A 12,083-nucleotide genomic window follows, 5' to 3' on the forward strand; every position below is an offset into this window, starting at 1 on the left:
GGGGACATATGCTGCAAGAAAGGTTAGTGGCTGCCTATGCTATATAGAATACTGTACAATGTGTCACTGATTCTCACGCTGATAATTGAATCTGTCTACTGTTCTCCAATTCATGTCACAGCAAGGTACAATAGTAATAAAAGTGATAATTTCTAAAGAACAAAAAGCAAGAGAGAAGGTTGGATTTTAGGGGTATGATTTTATTTGTTCTCTCAAGCAAAGCTAATTTACATGAAGAGTTATCCAATCTACTTAAATTATTAACCAGGAAGGGCAAAGGAGGACTAGGCTAATAGAGAGCAAAATGCCGGGTTCTTTTTCACCTTCCCCTGAGCAGTCCTTGCACTTTCAGCACCTTTCATCCAAAGCTCTCAAACACTTAAGAGTCTTGTTTAAGAACAAAGACTTCTGTTTGTTATTTTTTAATTATAATACTTGTTTTGTACCTGGATAAATAAAAGTGAAGAAGTTAAATGTTTTTTAAATAATTAGGTCAGAGATTTCAGAGTTGTTCCTGAAGTTAGTTCTATGTCCTATTTCTAATCCCATAAAACACTTTCATCAGAACAGGAATTAGGACCAGGGTCAAGGCTTTTTGACTAAATACTACAAAAAATTCTAGTTCAAGGAGAGAAAACACCATTTCACACCAGACCTTCTTCCTCAGCTTCCATTTTCCGTTTACATTTTGCTGAACTGCAGAAAGTGTATGAAATCCTAACATAGTTCTGCTGAGGTTTGACAAAAACTTGTTGAGTTTTGTGGATGGAAGAGATGCCTTTCCTTTTGGATACAGTGAAGGACAATGGAGCTATTTAATGGAATAAGATAGCTGGAACAATAGGAACTGCTACCCAAAGCACAGGTCATACTCGAGACTGAGGTAGGAGTTGGGCCATGCAGGGAGTTTGAAAAAAACACAGTATAAAGGATCAATAGAATCACAGCTGTGAGCCTTGTGTGTATGGGAGCAGAGAACCTCACAGAAATTGCAACAGAAAATAGGACTTCTATAGCATGCCCCTGAGGACTTTTATAGCAGCCTGAGAAAAAAAGCTGCAACATGATGAAGAGAAAGAGTCTGGGAACTGTGAAAAGAAGTTGATTCGTCATTTTTTATTTCTACTGTGGTCAGAGAAGTAACACTTTATGTATAATCTTAGAGAGTAAATGCTGTTGTACCAAGGAAACACATGACTGCAATAGCAATTTGTCTTCTGACAGAAACGACTCACAAGGCCTGAAGTTTGGCTCACCAGTCTGGTCAAAAGTGGCAACCATCAAATTACACCCTGGAATGATAAAGGCTCAGTACATATGAGTAGATACTAGTAATGAAAGAGCCCTTGATGTGCCTACTTACACTTAAAGTGTTTTGAACAATCTCTTATTGTTAGATAAAGACTTCACCTTAATAACACAGTAGAGATTTAAAACTGTGTATTTTAGCTTTAGGGTACTCTTTTTTTTCCATGTATGCCATCCCCAGTACTTTCAATATCTGGTAACATCGAAGGCTGAGAAAAACAGAGCAGTAACCCAAATGTAAATCATTTTAGGGCTGAACAGGATTCATCCTCCTTAATTCATTTTCATTGCATGCAAATGACTCATATTTAGCACAGTGGCTTGTCTTTCTTGTGACAACCAATTTTCTTTTTCTGAGTCAATTATTTCTCTTGAATAATAAATATGGACTAGGGGTTAATAGTTGTATTGGAACAGAGCACCTGAGACAATTGGTTCCCATGACAACCCAATTCGCTTATTAATATTTTTAACTTATTTTTCCCCTCCTTGCTGAATGAATGTATGAAATATGACAGAAGCTTAAAATACCTTCCATATAATTTTCTGAAGCCAGAGCTCTCAAATGGGACATCACTGAGATCATAAATAATCAAACAATTCCATCACCTGAAGATGATTAGGAACTGGCAAACAAGTACTTCCTGGAGTCTGTTTAGGGGATTTGCTTTGATAGCACACCTACACTGGACTTTGACAATGTTCGGGAGACAGATAAAGAGTAAGATATCATATCTTTTGGAATACCATTCCTTGGCATTTTTATTTTGAGGATGCAGAAATAGTGCTTTAAATGTTACTGGTGACAGAGATACCCTTAGAGAAAAACAACATAAAGAAAGAATGGGGTCTGGTAGTTGGAGTGATGGCCTGAGGCCTGGGATGCCAAATATCAGTTTAGAAGTTTTGTAACTGCCACCCCATATCTTAAGATCTTTAACCAGTCGTTTAACTTTTGTGTTTAACTGTCTCTTAGTAGTAGTAATTCTAGCAATGAGAGTAATATTATGAGTTTAGTCCATTAAACCATATAATCTAGTCCAGAGTGTGTGACTCCAGTCCAGTGAACTATATAATCCACACCATGAATTCTGCGTGCCCCTGGAGGCTGGGGGGGCACGGCGAGCTCCCGCAGGCAGCGGTGGCACTATTGGCGGCGGAAGCATGGCAGCGGCAAATGGGGAGCGTGGCAGGTGGCCATGGCGCTGTTGGCTGCAGAAGGGTGGGGTGGTGAGCGCTGACCAGTGGTCAATGACAACTCGCAGATGCTGCTGACAGTGTTGGCAGCAGCCACTGGTGATTGCAGACTGTCTGCAGATGTCGCCAGCAGTGTTGGCGGTGGAAGTGGCAAGCGGTGACTGCCCGCAGACGCTGCCGGCAGTGTAGGCAGTGCCTTTTCTCAGGGGTGCACTGCCACACTCAGGTGATGCACATGTACCCACGTGCACCCCCCATGCATCACAAATGATCCACTCCAGTGTGATTATCCTTTCTAGATAGTGCCTGGTGCACTGTATGCATTCCTTTTATGCCTATAAAGGTTTCATGGTTTTATGTCTGTGTGTTTGCCCTCTTTCATTTAAAATAAATTAACACAATAATCCTGGAGGTGAAACTTCAGTAAGTGATTACATTTTTCCTTACCAAATACTAATACTCTCCAATTTGTTAGAGACATTTCTTATGTACATGGGAATGTCTCAGGCCTGAGGAGTACATAAGTTGAAATGTTACCATGTAAATAAAACACTAATATGTTTTGCAAGAAAGGTCTCAGCAGCATTTCCCTCTCCCTTTCTCCCAATAAGTAGCTGGTAAAATGTGCTTGTTCTATTTTATTTTAAAACATCATAGGGGAGAGTGCGAGTGCAGTAATTAAGTGCCACTGTCCTTAGTTTTGTGTGAATCCTGTTGCAAGAAAATCTACACACATAGTCACCTATTACAGTATCAGCCATAGCTAAGATGAAAATATCTTATTCAGTTCCCACTAGGGACATGGGGGTAGTGAACTGATTTAGACAAGAAAAGTTCCCTGTTGTTTTGCCCACTTTTTACACAAACCTTTTTGAAGGTTGCAGACTGCTTAGTTAATTACAGTAACTAATGAAGTAATATTAGAGTTGAGACTGAGCCAAAACTCTGGTTCTAAATATCCCTGAAACTGGAAAAGCTCAGATCTGGAGGTAGATTTAGACTTTACCACTTATCTCTCCTTCTCTACTTGCCTCTACTCCCATGTCAGTGGTTAGCACTGGCCCAAATTGTGCTTACTTCCTGTTTGCAAGACCAGGGACATTATTGCAGAGGGTGGACCAGTTGCTACAACACTAGCAGATGCTTTGAAAGGCTGCAGCTGCTTCAAGGAGCAATGTTAGGAAGGAAACACTCAAGGCAATTTCTGTGCCATCCATTCAAGGAGCCTGGAAAAGTCAAACGTGTATGGAGAGAAACATCTCCCCAAGAAAAGACATAGATGTAGGAGTCTGGGAAGATAGACTGCTCTCTTCGCTTTACACCTTTTCTTCTAGGAAACTGGGAAAGTAGAGCACTCCTCCATCCTGCCCCAAGGTGCAGAGTTGTGAGGAGCACAGCAGAAAGCTCAGTGAACATGTTGTTGATTCTAGACTTGAACACTGAATGCTGAACATTACATTGGCTCCTGGCATGCTGACAACAGCCTATCTGCATCCAACCACCACTGGCCCTTAGATCTGCTGCTGAAAAGAAAAGAGAACAGCCAGGGCCCATGCATCTCTCCAGCCTGAGACCTTTGCCCCACTAGCCTCAGTTTTAAAAATTTGCTGCTCTGACCCTGAACATTCGGTTCAGAGCCAGAGAATCCTGGCATGATATCATATACAGACATTGCCAAAGTATGTAAATAGATAGCTTAAGTGCCTGCTAGAAGTAGGCGAGATGCATGATACTACTCTCTCCTGGGGTTCGATTCCTTTTAGCCTCTTCTGATCTCCCTCCAGAAGCAGATCAAGGTGCTGAAGATATAGCTTAGGCAAGAGACAAGGTGTACCTTCTGTATTCCCATTATGGCTGTTTCATCTTCTGTCCCCTCCGTTTGTCTGTTTTAACCCACCCATTGTGTTGTGTCTGTCAGGCACAACGTGAGTTCTCTGTGGAAAAGACTTGTCTATTCAGCAACTAGCACTGTGGGATTTTTATTCTTGACTGGGTTTCCTAGATACTATGGTAAAAAAACTATCTTAGGATGAAGCCACTGTCTGTTTTTCACCCTTAGCAGAAGGAAATGGGGAGTTCAGTACTCAAAAACAGTGTTTGTTAATTGGCCTCTTGGCCACCTGGGGTGTTAGTTTCCATCCTGCATTACTTTTTAAGAGTATTTCATCCTTTATTTTTCTGGCCAACCTAGTTTCACATAGGAAACCCCCAAGTCCTGGTATATGTCTTTTCCATTTTTACAAAATTTCTGTATTAGCAGCACTTCCTAGAGAGGCTGTAAGCAATGAATTAAGGAGATCATTACCCACAAAGGAGAGTGCAGGAGCAACAACAGTACCAACAGGGATTTGGTAACTGGGTTATTGGATGCTGTCTGATACTGGTCTCTATTTTGCTGTTATCACCCTTAAACATACTAACTATATTTATAATTGCTTATGTATTCACTCTGTGCCCAAGTAAGGGAAGAGTGTGGTGGTAAGGTGGTTTAGGCATCTCACTGCAGTTCCAGAGACAAGATTTCAAGCTTCAGCTTTCAAGGCTCAGGACTGTCTCCATTTTACCCAGCAGGGAGGCAGTGTCTGGGCTGGGTCTCAAAGCAGACCAGATGTTACATCACTCCGTTGGGTAGAGAATTGTGTGTGTGTTTAACTGTGATAGCTCAGTGTGTCACCTAAGCTGGGACAGATCTTTAACTTTTCTAAAACTAATGCTTGATTTTAAATGTTAACTGGATTCCTGTGTAGTAGCTCATCCATGTTTGCTTTCCGCCTACTACTTGATATATGATATATGATATATGATATGTGTCACACATAGGGATAGGAAGTCACACACTTTATACAAATTGACTATGACATGGGGAGCTGGAAAATAACAGTTATAAAGATGTGTGTGTGGTGGTTCATTCTCATGAAAATATTACAAAGAATTGGCTGTATTGCGCAAATGGAACATCACCACCAAGGAACGTTCTGTGATGCATAGTGTTGGGTTCTGGATTTTACACACAAACAAGAGATTATTATCCAGGAAAGTTCTAAGATAGGGTTGGGCCCTTGTATAGCAAACCTCCAGCAGTGGCAGAAGGCAGGCAGCAACAACAAAGGGCCTTGTTACACATGAATTTTGGGCGGCTCCTGGAGCTCTTAACTCCTGGATTGTCCAGACAGCAACACCTTTAAGTGGCTTAAAGCACTCATTATGTAGTTCAAAGTTATGCAGCTGTAGGGCAGGATTATCTCAATTTGCATGAACTAGCTCCTGTTCCAGTCAGGTGGGGCCACTCCCCACAGATGTGTCACTCAGATTGAAGATGTGACTGTAAACTAGCATGAAGCCGATCAACACTTGCATGGCTCACAGTGTAACATGTAACAAGGCCCAAAGATGCCAAATACAAGCTCTTCTTCAAAATCACTGTGAATCTGACAACACCAGGTAAAACAAGAGGACATTTGAGTACAGATAGTCCTAGTCCCTCCCTCTGCCCCCCCCCCCCGCCCCCCAAAATACACAATATTCAAAAGAGATAGACCTTTATGTCTAAGTCATAGGCACAAATACACACATGCACTGTAACGTTATCTGCATATAGGATTTAAAGATTTGTTTTCCTGAAACAAAAAGTCTTGATGCAACACTAAAGATACTACTGCTAGCATGCCCCTAGAATTAACTGCAGCAAGAGAATTTTCTGGTATTTTCCATATAAGTAGTTAGCATAATTTTAAAAAGTCCTGCTCCTTCTCTTCCCTGCCATCTGTAGTATTGTACCACCTGTTCTCATTCATTGCTAATTTTGGCTCTGATCCTGCAAGCAGCTGTACATAGCCTAACTACTTGAGTGAAGGAGGCTCCACAGAGATTCAGGAATCTACTTCTGCTGAGCTCCTTGAAGGCTCAGGAACTTATTTTGTTATTACGTAGCCACATACATAAATACATTTCTCAGCTTGCCTCTTCTCTCTAAACAATGGAACCTACAGCTAATGGAGCAGTGCCTCCGTGGTTCTGTTTTCTCCTCCTGGCCTGTCTTTATGTTGCTGTCACTATCAAATCATTCTGACATTGCGTGTCTTGGATATCAATGACGTATAACTGAGATAAGTTTATATATAGAGAGAGAGGGAGAGAGAAGGTACACTGCCCGGTCAGGGACTATCTGGGATTGTGTGTTCGAACAGAACCTAGCAAAATACAATTCTTATCTAACTGGGCACGTTTGGTCACTTTTATGATTACCAGCTTGTATTATAATAAACTAGTGAGGGTCTTCAGCTGCCTGAAACTTGCAGTGTGGCCTCTTTAAACAAGCTTGCTGAAAACCAAGCTATTCTGCAAAGGTTATATTGGGAGTGTTTTACTGGTTTCAAATTATAGTGTGTGCATTGTTCCCTTTCTGCTTCACTGAGTCAGATGCAATTGTTGTTATTACTGCACACACACAGCCCTGATTTACAGGCCTTTTGGTCATCTGACTTTTAGCTTTCCTTGTGTTATTACTAGTTTTCTACAATCTGATTGGATACCTTTGGAAATGGAGAAAATCTCAGTAACGTGCTGCATACAAACAATAAGAACTAATACAAAACAACAGGAGGAGTTTGGAGGGACTTGTGAGATAAATTTAAGCAATGGAATTTCAATAGTTTGCAGAATTAAAAGCAAGTTTTGTTATGGCAGATATTTACCTGCACTTCAGCCTATGAGCTATGAAAGACTTTAAATCAGGGTTAGGACAACTTCAGATTTGGACAGGGTATTCCTTCCCAGTTCTTATTGAACCGATGCTCTCAATCTTGTTATATAGCATAGTGATACTGAAAGCATCACCTTTTGAATGGAAAATAGTCTACATTTCTTGTCACTGAAGAGTCCATGACATTTCAGTCTGCCATATTGTTCTGCACATATTGAAATAATATGTATTTGTTTGCATTTGCATGCCCTCACCAAATATATGTTGTTACCAGCCCTTTGCTAGTATGTTTTCAATCTCTGGCTCAGTAAGGAATATGCCCAGGGTGGACAATTATTTCAGCTGAAGGGCTACTTAACAAGTTTTGGTGAGCTGTCAAGGGCTGCATGGGTAGCCCCATCCCTTGACAATTGCCCTGCCCCCGATTGCCATATTGGGACAAGAAGTCCCACCCCCTAACCTCTGACCTTTGCCACCAGAAGTCCCTCCCCTTGCCCCCCAGAAATACTCCTTTTGAGAGGGGGAGGTTGCCATCTTAGAACCAGAGAAAAAACCAAATCATACACGAGAAGTCAAACACGTACTATAACATATTTATTTTTATTACAAAAAATATTTGACCTGATCTGTGTGAGTGTTCTGTATATAGAAGGGATTGCACAATAACTCAAAAATAAAGTCCCACCCATTTATATTGTGAGTGTATGGGGGAGGGGTTGGGGGTGTGTATGGTGGGGTGTGTGTATATGGTAGTGTATGTGTGTGTGTGCATGGTGGGGTTGGAAGTGTGTGGGAGAGGTTGTGAGGGGTGTGGCTGTGTGGGGGGGGACATAGGGTGTGTATATGTAGGGAGGTTGTGGGGACAGGGTGTGGGTGTGTGAGGTTTGTGGGGTGTGAGGGAGGGTGGAGGTATGATGACCTCCGACACGGTCCCTACATGGTGTGCAGCCACCTCTGCCAGCAGCAGCAGCAGGTGGGGCCTCAGGGCACTGGTGTCCAGTGGGGTGTGGCTCTGGCCAGTCCTGTGTGTAGGGGTGGGGAGTGAGGAGCACAGCCTGCCAGGCTGCCTCTTGCAGGGTTTCTGTGCCACTTGCCTGCAGCTTCCACACTGGCATCAGGGGAAGCCCTGCGCTGGACTCCACTGGGAAGCAGTGGGTTGGGCTCCCTTCCTCCTGATTGCAAGTAAGAACCCAGACTTAGTAGGGCTCACAGAAACCTGGTGGGACCCTACCTACGACTGGGCAGTGGGCATTTGGGGGTACACCCTATATAGAAGAGATAGGACAGAGAGGAAAAGTAGGGGGGTTGTGCTCTATGTCAAAAAGCACCTCACATCATCAAGGATTAGCTTTGGATTAGAAGAGGGTCGGGCAGAGACACTATGGGTCAAACTACAAGGGGGGTGTGGCATAAGGGACCTTATGGTGATTGTCTACCAGAGACCACCCAACCAGAGGGAAGAGCTGGATCAGGACTTCTCCAGTCAGCTTATGGAGGCGGTTAGGTCAAGGGATGTTATTGTCATGGGTAACCTAAACTACCCAGACATTTGCTGGGAGGAGCAGACAGCCAGGTCTGATTGCTTGCGTAGGTTCCTGGCTGTATTACAGGATCTTCACCTTATCCAGGAGGTGCACAGCCCCACTAGGAGTAACGCCTTGCTGGACCTGGTCCTGGCCATGGGGGATGACCCAGTGAGGGGACCACAGGTCCTTGACCACCTGGGCAATAGCGATCATCACCTGCTGGATTTCACTATCCAACACAGGGCGTCAAGAGTTTACAGCAAGGCTAAAGCACTTGACTTCAGAAGGGCCTACTTGAATGAGCTTAGGAGACTAGTTGGGGAGGAACTGAGGGCCCAGAAGGTAGAGGAGATGGGAGTCCATAAGGGATGGTCGTACCTTAAGGGGGAGATCCTCAAGGTCCAAAGGATAACAGTCCTTGAGAGAAGCAAGGCAGGTAAGAGTGCTCAGAAACCCCCTTGGCTCAGCAAGGACATTCAGCAATGCCTGAGGACTAAAAGGGAGGCATACAACCAGTGGAAGGGAGGAGCTATCACCAAGGAGGAGTACTCCTCCTTGGCCCATGAGTGTAGGAGGGCTATTAGGAAGGCCAAGGTAGAGATGGAACTAAGGCTAGCGTCCAGGATTAAGAACAACAATAAGTCCTTTTTCAAGTACATTGGGAGCAAGAAGAGGGCACCAGGCAATGTAGGGCCCCTGCAAGACTCAAATGGTAATGTTGTGGCTACGCCAGACAAGAAAGCTGATATTTTTAAGAGTTTCTTGGCTTCTGGTTTCCTGAACAGGGACTGGGATAGCCCACCTACCAGAGGTAGGGACAATCTCTGGGATAGCTCTATCAAGCCTTTAGTTAATGCAGATGTAGTTCGGGATCTTCTGGAAGGGTTAGACATTTTTAAATCTGCAGGTCCAGATGCCCTCCGCCCAAGGGTGTTGAGGGAGCTGGCAGGGGTCATTGCGGAGCCCTTGGCCCAGCTGTATGAGCATTCGTAGTCATCTGGCCAAGTGCCAGGGGATTGGAAACTGGCTAATTTGGCCCCAACTTTCAAGAAAGGGAGGGAGGAGGACCCAAGTAACTACAGGCCTATAAGCCTCACCTTGGTGTTCGGGAAGATCTTGGAGAGAGTTATCAAGGAGCACATCTGTGGGGGCCCTGCAGGGGAGATCATGCTTAGGGGCAATCAGCATGGGTTCATCAAAGGCAGGTCCTGCCTGACCAACCTGATTGCCTTTTATGACCAAGTAACTAAATCCTTGGATGATGGTGTCGCCGTGGACGTAGTCTTTCTAGACTTTAAGAAGGCCTTTGACGCTGTCCCTCACCCCATCCTCATCAATTAATTAAGCGACTGTGGCATTGATGCCTACACAGTTGGATGGGTAAAAAATTGGCTGATGGGGCGCACCCAGAGAGTAGTGGTGGACAGGTTGTACTCAACCTGGTTAGATGTGAGCAGTGATCATATCCCCCCACCCTCCCTGACACCCACACCCTGCCCAGTCAAGCTCCATACTTGCACTCCATGTGCTCCATGCTTCCACCCAGCTGCAACTCCACCTGCCTTGTTCCAGCCCTGGCCCCATCCCACCACTTCCCTACTTGGTGCTCCAAGTGAATTGGATGTTGGGGATGCCAAGTAGGTTACCATGGGGCAGCTGCAGCAGAAGCCCCATCTGGAAGCTGCTGCTGGTCAAGCCAAGCCCTTCCACCCAAAAGGGTAGGAGCAGGGCAATAGCGTATGTTGAGGAGGGAGGGGGTGTATACATGGGCACCTCAGTCCCACCCTCATGGGTGGAAGAGCTAGGCAGAGCACAATTCGTTGGAGGGTGCCTCATGTTGGCTTTGGATTTATGACCTACCCTCAGAAAAGAAACAATACAAGCAATCAAGCAATTCTATATATCTACCAAATCTTAGGGCTCCCATCAAGGTACATCTGGCCAGGATGAAGTCTTCACTCTGAGGCTCTCTCTCAGGTGCTAAATATCAGCAGCCAGGATGTAGAATGCCAAGGCCCACACCCTCCGCAGTGGGGTGGATGAGACAGGCTTCTGGTGTGCCTCGGGGTGGATGTGGCAGGCTGTTCATGGTGACTTCGGGGACCCTTCTGCAGGACAGAGACAGGGACCCCTCTCAGGGAGGAGGAGGAGCAATGGGGAGGAGGAGGGACCCAGGTGTAGTATCCTTTGTTATTCTCAAGTCTCTGCTTTTGTATTCTCCTTCCCTCCTGATGACCCCTGATGACTCTTTATCCATGGCTATCGCTGGTTGGTCTCTCTGTGTAGTTGTCATACACCCATGTAGCTCACCACATGCACACATACCAATTTGATCTTTCTGGGCCTTCTCCTAATTTGGTCTGTTCCCCCAAAACCAGGACGCAGGCCCTTGCTCTGGGGCCTTGTTAGCTGGTGACACTTTATCTCATGTTATATAACAGTATGGTGTATGCCCCACTCTTTTCCAGGCCGTGTGTCCTTGTTAGCCTTGTGGTGTTAGACAGCCTGTCTTATTCAAAGGCTGTGTGAAACTCTGTGTGTAAGATCCAAGCTTTTAAAAATCAGTTAAACCCTGCTGCCCATCTTGAACCATGTTAATCCATATGTATATGTATATACCTATAAGCCAATTCCACAAAACAAACCTTAAAATACCATTTGTAAGCTAACACTGTGGGCCAGATGTTGTGCCTGGCAGACCAAATCTAGCCCATGGGCCATATTTTGCCGGCTCCTGAAATATACTAATAGGCATAACATTTCTGTCCCCACACAATGGCCTAACCAAGGTATTGATAAAATATACGTTTTCTGTGTATCTTAAAAGTCACCCCGAGGTGTTTTTCATTCAAATTAATCAGTTAAAAATATTTTACCATTCATTTGTATGTGTGTAAGTTAACGTATATGATAGTAATAGTAAGTGATAATATTTTATAGCTCTTCAGCTACCTTTCTCAAGACCGCGGTCAAGGTATTTACCACACAATTGACTATCTTCAGTGTTTTGAGCAGATTGGCATCACTTGGGAATCTGTGCTAGATCTTGCAATATTTTACTATTGGAAAATAGTGATTCTATTAATTTCTAGACATGCAGGATAAAAACTTCATCAAGGAAAGATTTCAACAAATTTCAGTGGCTTCTGGGTCAAGCCCAAAATGGGCAGTGAAAACTGCTCGTACAATTATCACTTAAAATACTTCTGTTGTGCTACAAAGAGTCTTTAAAGCATAATCTATTGAATATGTTATAATTCCCCCTCCCTCTCCCTCTTACTGATCATACTTAGTTTCAAATGGTTAACCCAGTAGCTTGCATGGAGATAGGGAAAAAAAGTAAGTTTGGT

The sequence above is a fragment of the Alligator mississippiensis genome, chromosome 2 (assembly GCF_030867095.1).
Source record: "Alligator mississippiensis isolate rAllMis1 chromosome 2, rAllMis1, whole genome shotgun sequence".
In the NCBI taxonomy this organism is placed as follows: Eukaryota; Metazoa; Chordata; order Crocodylia; family Alligatoridae; genus Alligator; species Alligator mississippiensis.